This window comes from Saccopteryx bilineata, chromosome 4 (assembly GCF_036850765.1).
Source record: "Saccopteryx bilineata isolate mSacBil1 chromosome 4, mSacBil1_pri_phased_curated, whole genome shotgun sequence".
Lineage (NCBI taxonomy): Eukaryota > Metazoa > Chordata > Mammalia > Chiroptera > Emballonuridae > Saccopteryx > Saccopteryx bilineata.
The window spans coordinates 240,317,342-240,330,055 of NC_089493.1; the positions used below are offsets into that span (position 1 = coordinate 240,317,342).

Here is a 12,714-nt window from a genome sequence, read left to right on the forward strand (position 1 = left end):
GAAATGACTTGGTACTAGATGGCCAGATAGGAGGATGCAGATCTGAATTGGCCGAGCCGTGTTCGTTCGAAATGGCTGAGGGAGCTGAGGGCCACTCCCCAGGGTGCTCTTGGCACAGCACATACAATCTAATTCAATGAGAAGGTAGCCACAAGGGACAGGATGAGTCGCTTATGCTTGTCGCTGCAGTGATGAGGTGAGGTGAAGGGTAACACAGAAGCCAGACTGTACTGGGTGTGGACCTGTGTGCCTTTCTCCACCCACCCCATTCCCTCTCCTCAGTGCTTCACTCAGTATCTCTGTGTGGCATTCCACAAGATGTTGGAGATATTAATGCGGATGAGACCAGCTGCCTGACACCCATTCCCGGGAGATGAGCCATGCAGGAGGAGAAGCAGAGCAGCGTGGAGAAAAGGATCACTACCACGGACCTTGACAGAGAGGTGGGTGGCGGAACAGAGAGACAATGCAGAAACCAAGGGGAAGGAAAAAGGCAGTGGAAAGTCAGGAGTGGCTCAATGGATGCTCCTTGTTGCTTTTTGGGATGTGTGGAGGCCAATGGTCCATGAACTGAGTACAAAAGAAACTTTAACTTTTCTGCTTTATTGTATGGTATATTTTATTTTTATTAGGCAAAATAAGATAAAATGTTAACAATGATTAATTCTGGGCATTGATAGATAGATGATAGATAGATAGATAGATAGATAGATAGATAGATAGATACCAGTACTCATTCTGTTGAGTTATATTTTACCCTATTTTACTTTTACCTTTCATTAGTTTTTTAAATAAAATTTATATATACACACACAGTCACTATCCATGTGTACTTACATCCTATTATGTACATCTACCCTATGTGGCTGGCCAGAATTTCACTTCCTCCCAGAAAATGACCCCTGAAAGCTACAACTATGTTGATTGCCCAAATCACTGAACCTTCCCAGCAACCTCTAGGTACCACTTGACCTGATAACACATACTTGGATGTGAGTCACTAGCATTTGCTCTTTTGAGAGGCGAGGACGGTCTCCAGGTCTTGTCCCCTTTCTGCACTATGCTGAGCTGGGAGGTAGGAGACCCACGGAAGTGGCCATGAGTCACCTGGAGCTCGTCTGAGCCTTGAGCTCCTCCAGGAAGTGTGGGAACGGCAGCTTTTGACAGAAGAGATCCTCCCCCAAGATGCGTGCCATATGCCTGAGGTTTCTCAGAAAGCATGAGGAATGTTAGGGTGGAGAGTTTCACTCCCTTTAAAAGTAAACAGAAATAATCCACTTTGTTCCACATGAACTAAATGGCAAAGAGAGATGCAGTCTCAATTAGCTTATCTCTTTACCAGAGTCCAAAAAAGGAAACTACCATTCTCCTTCCTGCTAGGAAATGACAGTCACTTACGAAATATACCACACCTTGTATCACTTGAAACCAATTTTATCTTTAAAAAAATACTAATTCTTCAAAAAATTTTATTTTATTTTAAAACAAAAGGTGCTTTTTTTTTTAAATATACAGTTCTTATGTGCCAAACCCCCTGAACAGAGAGCACTGCCCGGAGGCACTTAGAGTAAATTTAGATCATATGGGCAAGTGTCTCTCACTGTTTTCCCAGACCTTGAAAGGGCTCAGCCTGGTTGGTTTCCTCTTCTTCTGCCAACAAAGCAGTCTCATTCCCACGGCTCTGACTTTGCTTGCGCCGTTGCCCTCATGCTGAACTTCCAAATATACTCTAGAGTCCAAATGTTGTGCATACAACAAGTGTTCAATAAATATCTAATCCCATGGTTTTCATAGAGAGATCCAGTGTTCCCTAGGGGTCCCTGAAATCCTTTCATAGGGTCAGCAGAATATTATAGAAAACCATTTTCATAATAAGGCTAAAGTTATTTGACTTCTTGATCTTGGTACTTAAAATGCAAGAAATATCAGTAGGTATTATTTATATAACCAGGGGTTGGTATGGTATTGATAAAATTTTTTTGTATATATTTTTAAGACTTTATTCATTTTATAGAGGAGAGAGGGAGAGAGAGAGAGAGAGAGAGAGAGAGAGAGAGAGAGAGAGAAGGGAGGAGTAGGAAGCATCAACTCCCATATGTGCCTTGACTAGGCAAGCCCAGGGTTTTGAACCAGAGATCTCAGCATTCCAAGTCGATGCTTTATCCACTGTGCCACCACAGGTCAGACCCTGTCATTGATAAATTATAAGAGTGAAGAAGTCCTGAGACCAAAATTGCTGAAAATTATTACCCTACTTGATTGATTGGTTAAAGATATATACATGCCTCACCAAGAGATGCCAACATTTACTATGTAATACCCAAAGCTCATCTCCAAAAACGCCTTTCAACTTGATGTTCCAAGAAGAGGGATATGAATCAATACTACTCTCAGATCCTCCGAGAGGGCCAGTGGGGCCAGAGCAGCTCTCAGCTTCTTAGATCCCATTCAATCTTAGATTTAGTTGGGATTGGTTAGATCTATTGAGTTCAGTTAGGACCTGATGGCAAACTTTGGCTTAAGACAATGAAGCCATAAATCAATAATGTTGAAATTGTTAACATAATGAAATGTATCAGTCTGGGTGTTTGGAATCAGTTTCAGCTATTTTCAGCAGAAAATAGATTTGTTAAAAAACATTAGAGACGCCCTGGCCGGTTGGCTCAGCGGTAGAGCGTCGGCCTAGCGTGCAGAGGACCCGGGTTCGATTCCCAGCCAGGGCACACAGGAGAAGCGCCCATTTGCTTCTCCACCCCTCTGCCGCGCTTTCCTCTCTGTCTCTCTCTTCCCCTCCCACAGCCAAGGCTCCATTGGAGCAAGGATGGCCCGGGCGCTGGGGATGGCTCCTTGGCCTCTACCCCAGGCGCTAGAGTGGCTCTGGTCTCAAGGTGGCGACGCCCAGGATGGGCAGAGCATCGCCCCCTGGTGGGCAGAGCATTGCCCCTGGTGGGCGTGCCGGGTGGATCCCGGTCGGGTGCATGCGGGAGTCTGTCTGACTGTCTCTCCCTGTTTCCAGCTTCAGAAAAATGAAAATGAAAAAAAAAAAAACCCCAAAAAACACATTAGAGAATCTTTCCAAATCTTTTGTGGCCTGTGAGGTTGAGAACCACATCTGTGTTCTATCAGGCCACTTGCATGGCTGATACTGGCCCTGGTGCTGGTGTTCCTGGTGATGCTGAAGGCTAGGGGTCTTGATCACCGCCCTCACTGAAGAAGATTCTGCACAGCATCTCTGGTGTAGTAATATCTTACAATCATATTTTCATGCGGGTGCATCCAGTTGGAAGAGAAACAATTTTCTCAGTTAAAAATGATTTCAGGATTAAGCAATAGGAAATTCCAACTAATCATGATTTCAACAAATGGCTGTATATATATATATATATATATATATATATATATATATCTCAAAAAGTCTAGAGGTTGGCAGTTTTTTATATTGATTCAGTTATTCAGCAATGCTGTAAAGGACATTGAGGGTTTTTCCCTACTTTCTCTGCTTCATTTTCATGATAGGAACAAAGTTCCCCATGTCTGTCATTTGTAGTCTTATGACAGCTGCCAATACTGTACACATCAGACCTCATCAAACCTTCCCAAGCAGGGAAGAAGGGAGAGGGAAAAATTATTTCATTTGAGGCTTTTTTTTTTTAAATTGGAAAGACCACCCAACTACCCTCCAAACAGACTTCTAAATATGGCTGGGCAGAACTAGCTTGCAGAACTAGCTTGCAGAACTACCATTTGACCAATCACTAAGAGAAATGATTAATGTAGACCAAGCATGATTTATCTCCCAGGGCTGGGGAAAGAAATGGGTCCTAGCTAAACACGATGCTGTTAGAAGGGAAGAAATGGCGGACATTGTAGTTACATTAGCAATGGACACTGTCTTTTGGTTCATAATACCAACAGACAGACAAAAACTTGTAAACCATTTGTTGTCTACTAGAGATTGTTGTTGTTGTTTTTTTCAGAGACAGAGAGAGAGAGGGATAGACAGGGACAGACAGACAGGAACGGAGAGATGAGAAGCATCAATCATTAGTTTTCCGTTGTGCATTGCGACACCTTAATTGTTCATTGATTGCTTTCTCATATGTGCCTTGACCACGAACCTTCAGCAGACCGAGTAACCCCTTGCTTGAGCCAGCGACCTTGGGTCCAAGCTGGTGAGCTTTTGCTCAAACCAGATGAACCCGTACTCAAGCTGGTGTCCTCAGGGTCTCGAGCCTGGGTTCTTTCTCATCCCAGTCCGATGCTCTATCCACTGCGCCACCACTTGGTCAGGCTAGAGATTGTTTTTATTGAGTTATGGGTTAAGTATGATTTAAACGAAAGAAATCTGGTGTGTAATTTAACAATAGTAAAATATTTTAGTATGAAATGAAAGTGCATGGATTTAAAGGAATAAAAAATGTGCAGCTTCTTCTGTCTTGTGAGCCTTGGTTACCATGTCTGAGTGACTATGAGTGATACATAACACTTCTAGAGTGATATGCAACATTTCTATGAACAATGAATACAACACTTCCAGAATTGATAGCAATATGACTCTTAGAAAAGAGTGTAGAAGATAAATTTAAAGACAAAGGTGACATTTGTGACAAGGTCTTACCCTGTTCTCCTATATGTTTGCTTTTTTGTGTGTGTGTGACAGAGACAGAGAGAGGGACAGACAGGCAGGAAGGAAGAGAGATGAGAAGCATCAATTCTTTGTTGTGGCACCTTAGTTGTTCATTGATTGCTTTCTCATATGTGCCTTGACCAAGAAGCTACAGCAGAGTGAGTGACCCCTTGCTCGAGCCAGCGATCTTGGGCTCAAGCTGGTGAGCCTTGCTCAAACCAGATGAGCCCGTGCTTAAGCTGGCGACCTTGGGGTCTCGAACCTGGGTTCTCCATGTCCCAGTCCAGTACCCTATCCACTGCACCACGGCTTGGTCAGGCTAAGTTTGCTTTTTAATAGCAGCCTAAATTCTGACTTCCTCCAATTTACGGGCTGGTTCCAGGTGGTTTCATTGCTCTCACCTGCCCACCCCACCCCCCCGCCCTCACTTCCTCAATCTGCTGATTCAGTATGAGCCTAGTAATGCCTCAATTTCTTTCTTTCTTAAAAAAAAAAAAAAAGCTTTATTGAGATTATAACATATAAAAACTTGCACGTGTAATGTATACTTCCTGATGAGTTTGAATGCATGCATAGACCCAATGGCATCCCCATGCTATGGCTGGGTCAGAGTGCCCTCTGCTGATGTCGAGAGTCCAATGCTCATTCTGCAGGAAGTAGAAAGGCAATCTCTGTCAGTCTAGTACAGGCTGTGTGGGCAAAGTGCTGATGAGTCACTTATCAGATCCTGTCTGTTAGTAGCAACACCCTGTTAAAGTTAAGGATCGAAAGGACATTTCAACCAAGTGATGGGAAATAGAGCTGCATCTATTTCTTTCAGTTAAAAATTCTAAATGACCTAATGTGAGAAAGATGATGCTAGGGAAAGTTTTAGTACATTTTCCAGTTGCTTATATTGAATAAAAAGCCATCAATGTCAATAGCATTAAAACATGCTACATTCAAAAAAGGAAAGCTTACTTTTAAAAATAAAGCCCTATTCTCCGGCCATACCCTCCACCCTGCCTGAACCAAAGCCCACTTATTAGTTATGTTTGTAGGGGTGAATATAACCTTCTTCCCTCAACATTTCCTAGGTCTGTCCAGTACCACGACGATACTCTGACTACCTAGATGCTTACTGAGTCTCAGTTATGTTTCTGAGGAAGAGTTTTCCACAAAACAAAATCCAAGTTATCCTCCCACACATGTGCATGCAGACTTCTGAAGGAAATGTTGACAAAGGATCTCATCCCAGGATTTATATTTATTGATCTCACTTGATCATTCCAAATAAATCTTATCCAACCGTCCCATCACCTCTGAGAAGTGTAGTTATTGGAAGTAGTTTGACCAAGATCACTCTCTAGTTAGTAAGAGACAGTCTTTCTGTCTCCACAGCTGATTCACTTAAAGAAACTGATGCAATGTTGAACAAGGATATTGTTGTATATTTTATACATTCTGAGGTGTCGTGGCTCGGATTAATTAGTACTGGTAAACTCCTCTTCACCTTGAGGAAAAGAGCTGTATATATGCAGATGAAAAAAAATGACCTATTAATTTTCTTATCAAGAACTCACTGATCTGGTGCCTTGATGGGAATAGCTGTGAAAAATGCACATCCAACTGCCTTCTAGACTTCTTTGTTTGGAAAGTACATCAGAAAAATAACCTAGCTAATAGACAACAGGCCTCATTAATTCCTGAATTTGATCCCTGTCAAATCCCAGCACCCTTAGAGACATGGAATTATTTGGAAACTAACTTCCTGACTCACATATTCTTCTGGCAAACTTAATTCTGGAGGAGAAAAATTGCAGCCAGCCAGAAACTGATTGTTTGTTGACCTGCAATCTTCTCAGCTTTCCAAAAGGCAATTGAAACTTACAGGTCCTTGACTAATGGAAAGTGCAGGCAAAGTCAGATGCAGTCCTTTATTTTCTGGGTTTTTTTTTTCTTGGAATTTCATTTGCATATATCCTTAAATATATATAGGTATTTAGGTTCAGTTCATTTCATAATTGTATATATTACTGAAACTATTAAACAAAACAAGATACAGAACTTATATTACCCCAGAATGTTACCTCTTGACCCTTTCCAGTCAAGGATCTTCTCCTCCACACACACATCCCAGAAACAATCAGTCTTTTGATTTTTATAACCATAGATGAATGTTGCCTGTTCTTGCTTTTTAATATAATGTGTGCTTTTTGTATTCAGCTTCTTTCACTCTACATAATGCCTTGAGATTCATACATGTTTTTGTGTATATAATAATTTTTCCTTTTTGCCTGACTAGGCGGTGGCGCAGTGGATAGAGCGTCGGACTGGGATGCAAAGGACCCAGGTTCGAGACCCCCAGGTCGCCAGCTTGAGCGCGGGCTCATCTGGTTTGAGCAAAAGCCCACCAGCTTGAACCCAAGGTTGCTGGCTCCAGCAGGGTGTTACTTGGTCGGCTGAAGGCCCGCGGTCAAGGCACGTATGAGAAAGCAATCAATGAACAACTAAGGTGTTGCAACACGCAATGAAAAACTAATGATTGATGCTTCTCATCTCTCTCTGTTCCTGTCTGTCTGTCTCTGTCTATTCCTTTCTCTGACTCACTCTTGGTCTCTGTAAAAAAAAATAATAAATAAATAAATAAATAAAATTTAAAAAATAAAAATAAATAGTTTTTCCTTTTCATTGTTACACTTTGTTTTCCTGTGTTTAGACAGTTTTAGTTGTTTCTAGTTTGAGGTTGTTTAAATTTCCTTTTTAAAAAGGACTGACATTATTTAACTGGAGTATACTTCATGCAAAATAGTGAAAGGAGCACACATATATTGCAAAGAGGAGGCTTCTCTAATAAAATGTTCATTCTTTTTCTGAAGAGAAAATAGGATTGAGTTGGGGATCAGAGAGGATTTCAAATGAACTTCAATAATTCTCCACCATAAGATTTGAAGAACATGGAATTCTCTTCCAAGGGTAGATATGGCATCTCCTTTATTGGAAGACTTTGGTGATACTTATTCTGATTGATTTGAAATGATCTGGATGAATTCAAAGGCAGAAGAAGGACCAAATCAGTATGCTCCAGACATTATTTTCAGTCCTGAGCCATGTGACAACCATGCCTTCAAGCAACCACTTCATTAGTTGCAGCGGCAGAGATATGCTATGCTATCCTACTTGACTCTTCACTTTGCTTGTATAAAAATAACTTTAATTTGCTTTGATATGCTGAAAGCACATCCTATGCCTCATCCGAGTGTTCATTCAGTCATTGATTTGTACTGATATAATGCATGCTGGAATGCCAACTCTGAGTTGTGTTAGAGATTAAAGTTGAATAAAAATTCTTTTTTTTTTTTTTGTATTTTTCTGAAGCTGGAAACAGGGAGAGACAGACTCCCGCATGCGCCCGACCGGGATCCACCCGGCACACCCACCAGGGGTGATGCTCTGCCCCTCCGGGGCGTCGCTCTGCCGCAACCAGAGCCACTCTAGCGCCTGAGACAGAGGCCAAGGAGCCATCCCCAGCGCCCAGGCCATCTTTGCTCCAATGGAGCCTTGGCTGCGGGAGGGGAAGAGAGAGACAGAGAAGAAGGAGGGGGTGGGGGTGGAGAAGCAAATGGGCGCTTCTCCTATGTGCCCTGGCTGGGAATTGAACCCGGGTCCCCCGCACGCCAGACCGACGCTCTACCGCTGAGCCAACCGGCCAGGGCTTGAATAAAAATTCTTTTGATTTTATATGAATAGATTGAGACCTCTTGTAAGAGCCCAATATAAAAGTATTTTGTGTTATTGCTAGATGTGTACTTACAATGTTAAATATGTAGATGAAAGTCATTACATTTATGATGGCAAAAATCTGGCTCATACTTTTCTCCAGACTGGAGGGTCAAAATCGTTTCCACATGGGATCAGATATTCAGACCATACTGGCAGCATGTCCTAACATTTCATCTTTACTCCTGGTCTGTCTCTTGCTACTCGTTAACTCCTTTTACCCAGCGAAGAAGGATGAGTGACTTACCCAGTTGATGGACAGGGGTGAGGGAATTGTGAAGGCTCAGATCAACTCGTTTTTCCATTTCTCTGCCTTTAGAGAATGTTATGGTCTACACTCTGCCATATGGTACAAGTGGCCTGCCTCTGGAGAGGGAGACAGTGTGAGGGCTGAAACTGTCCAGTTCTGCCAGGAACTGGGTGAGCAAGTGAGCTAAATTTAAGAGTGAGATATTGTCAAGACCATTGGGCTCCAGCTCTTATGCCATGGTGTCCAGTCCAATTTTCTAGCAAAATATTCTGCTCACAAAAATTAGGAAATATTTTATAGCTTCATATTCATTTTGAAATATCCTCTAGTTTTTGTGAGCAGTATAGATATTTTTAATATATTCTCTTCGAGTATATTGTCTTTCCTAAACTCTTTTCTCTTTCCAAGTTTAAGTTGCGCCAGCATAAGAAGAGTGTGATAAAGTATAACTTTAAAAAATTGAAAATATAGCTTTCATACAAATATGTAATGGGCATATGTGAAAGATATATTTCACACTTTAATGGTGAAAATATCAGGAAAATAAAGCTGGTTCAAAGAGGATACAAGAGACAGAAAGAAAAGTAAAAAGAAAGACTGATAAAATTAATTTCTAAGTTGTATATAAAACTAGTTAATATTCTGTGGAGCCATAAATTGCAAATTTTGGAATATCTTTTCTTCCAAAAAGAAATAACTTGCATCTATACTGGACAAAAAAAATTTACAACTTATCAGTCTTTCCCAAGTACATGCATAACTTTACAGAAGCGCAACCTTAATTAAAAGCAAACAATAAGTTGAAATTAGACAGTGAGACAATGCTTTAGTGTGGCTTCTGAAAGGCAGGAAGCAATACCTTTATCTTTATTTTCAAGTCTAGATACTTTTTTTTTAGCAGTTTTTCTTTATCAAGATACCAAAATTATAAAAGATCAGCACTCATTCAAGAAAGAATAGAAGAAAACTCACTGGCCTGGAAATGACCAACTGCAGGCAGTTGGCATTAACTGGGCACCTTCCCCACCACAAACAGCATTCCTAAAACTAATCCATGCTTACAACATCTGTTAGGGACTGCGTATTTGTGTTCCCCCAAAATTTATATGTTCAAATCTTAACCCCTCAATGTAATAGTATTAGAAAGTAGAGTCTTTGGGAGATAATTAGGCCATAAAAGTAGAGCCCTCATGATGGAATTAGTGCCCTTATTAGAAGAGACACAGAGCGCTGCTTTCTTCCTGCTCTTTCTTCCGTGTGAGGATCCAGGAGAAGAAAGCCATCTGTACAGCAGGAAGAGAGCCTTCACCAGATACCAGATCTGCCAGCACCTTGACCTTGGACTTCCAGCTGCCAGACCATGAAAAATGATGTTTGTTATTCAGTCACCAGTCTGTGGTATTCAGTTATATCAGCCAGAATTGACCAAGGCAACATCTATATCATGATTGATTTTGGACAAAAATATTTACCTTTCAGATAAGTAAGCTGAAAAAAATGTGCCTTCAGATCGCTAAATTAATTGTTCTATTTAATGGAGTTATTTACTGCATGTGTTTACGTAGGCCTTAGGCTCTACTTTTATTGACTTATGAATACTAAGGAGTATCTGTTATAAACCATGGTTTATATGAATCATTAACAGTTAGCTCTTTCAAAAACAGTTGACTAGAAAGTTTCCATTTCTTCTTGTAACCACACCTGGTTTCTGTGCCACAAACAGAGAACAGAGCGTTTGTCTACCTCGAAGCCATGGCTGGAAGCCATGAAACTAGTTTATCTAAAAAGCATATCTAGTCATTTTAACTAAAGATAATTAGAAATAGGATACAAAACTGTTTTATGCCATTTTGGAATGGAATTTGTTCCATCAACTTCCTCTTCCTCATAACTCTGAGAGTCACAATCCTTTGAGGAAAAGGATTCTAAGTAACCAACAATAGCCTGGTTATCTATTTAAAGAGAAAATAGTGTGTCTCTTTCATTGTTGTTTTTAAGGTATCAGGAATTGATGTCAGGAATACAATCAGAAATTGTATTACTATTTAAAACCAAGTAAGAAAGTCTTTAATTCTGGACAATTTACTAAATTGTAATAGTTCAATAATGTGATATTTTGTCCAAGATCTTGTATCCTTCATAGACTATTCAATTGAGAGCGTTGTACTACTGCATATCATGTATAAAATTGGTTTAGAAATACTAAGAAATACCTAAAATAATTCATTGTTGCCCTTTCAAAAATAGGAGAAATAGCCTGACTAGGCAGTGGCACAGTGGATAGAGCGTTGGACTGGGATGCAGAGGACCCAAGTTCGAGACCCCGAGGTTGCCAGCTTGAGTGCGGGCTCATCTGGTTTGCGCAAAAAAGCCCACTAGCTTGAACCCAAGGTCGCTGGCTCCATAAAGGGGTTACTTGGTCTGCTGAAGGCCCACGGTCAAGGCACATATGAGCTAGCAATCAATGAACAACTAAGGTGTTGCAACGTGCAGTAAAGAACTAATGATTGATGCTTCTCATCTCTTTCCGTTCCTATCTGTCTGTCTCTGTCTGTCTCTGTCTCTGACTCCCTCTCTGTCTCGGTAAAAAAAAATAGGAGAAATAGTAAAATATGTCTGAGAAGTCAAGTTAAGATATAGATATTAGTATATATTCTATGTGCTAGGCTTTTGTTGAAATTATTTATATACATATTTAAGTGAGCTGCATTAAGCTAAAATCAAAGCTAGACAATTTCCCTCTGCTTAGGTAAAACTAGGAAGAGAAGCATTGCTAAAGTGAAAGATGCCAGATGTGATGTGAGTTTTCCTATTTGAGGGCATTAATAAAGTTTGCCATAGAGAGTGAGATAAAAAACAAATAGATGGAGAAACCTTTCTTGTTAAGCAGTGATAAGTAAATCAGTAACCCATGATGTGTGTTAGACAAATAATGAAAGTAGAAAATGTGTGTGAATGCAGAAAGTGATAGAACAAGCAGGCACCAAATTTTTATATTGCACTATCTATGGACAAGACACTCTCACTATTTGAGAGATCTTAATTTTTTATTTTTTTTATTTTTTTTTACAGAGACAGAGAGTGAGTCAGAGAGAGGGATAGACAGGGACAGAGAGAGATGAGAAGCATCAATCATTAGTTTTTCACTGCGCGTTGCAATACCTTAGTTGTTCATTGATTGCTTTCTCATATGTGCCTTGACCGTGGGCCTTCAGCAGACTGAGTAACCCCTTGCTGGAGCCAGCGACCTTGGGTTCAAGCTGGTGGGCTTTTCTCAAACCAGATGGGCCCGCACTCAAGCTGGTGACCTCGGGGTCTCAAACCCGGGTCCTATGCATCCCAGTCCGATGCTCTATCCACTGCGCCACCGCCTGGTCAGGCTATTTGTGAGATCTTAAATCAGCCACTATTAGTGACACCAGTGCTGGCCCCACCATTTCTCTGTCAGTTAAAAACCACAGCAATACATCAGGCTAATTGGTGAGCTACCCTGTAACCACAGGTAATTACTTGCCTTTAGAACAGCTGGCCTGGTAGTGAACTTACAGGCAACCATTGCATAAATATGATTTCGTGTACAATAGCAGGAATTGAGAGAAAGAGTATTTCAAAAGCTTGGAACTATAATCTTATCCCTCAGGCAATTAGTTTTATGTTTGTATCCTTTTAAAGTTTCTCCCATATTTTATTAATTTTTCTCTATAAACCATGTTGCTTAATTCTTATAATTGATAGTAATAGCATTTATTGCCCTTTCATAGATTTGGACCTGCAAGGTTTCCCTTCACCTGTTTCTTTCTCTCCCTTCTTTTGTCCCTTCCTTTTTCATTTCTTTCCTTCTTTCTTTTTTTTCTCTATACTACCTCCTCCCTCCATTTTTTCCCCTCTCTTCCTCTATTTTTTTTTTTTTTTTTACTGTTCTGGCTGTTTCTTATACATGATTTTTTTTATGAGGGTTCCTTTTTCTCCACAGCCTCTCCAACACTTGTTATTATCTGTCTTGTTGTTAATAGCCAATCTAACAGGTGTGAGGTGGTATCTCATCATAGTTTTGATTTGCATTTCTCAAATAGCTAGT

The 12,714-nt window shown here is 40.6% G+C and overlaps 1 protein-coding gene across 1 annotated transcript in view; it reads left to right on the top strand.

The window, feature by feature from the left end:
- Positions 1–288: 288 nt before the first annotated feature.
- The window catches only part of CAMK4 (calcium/calmodulin dependent protein kinase IV), a 343,324-nt gene continuing 330,898 nt past the window's right edge, over positions 289–12,714 (top strand). The window contains exon 1 of the mRNA XM_066274026.1: positions 289–443. The gene's annotated coding sequence lies outside the window, so the exon portion shown is untranslated. The remainder of the gene's footprint in view (positions 444–12,714) is intronic.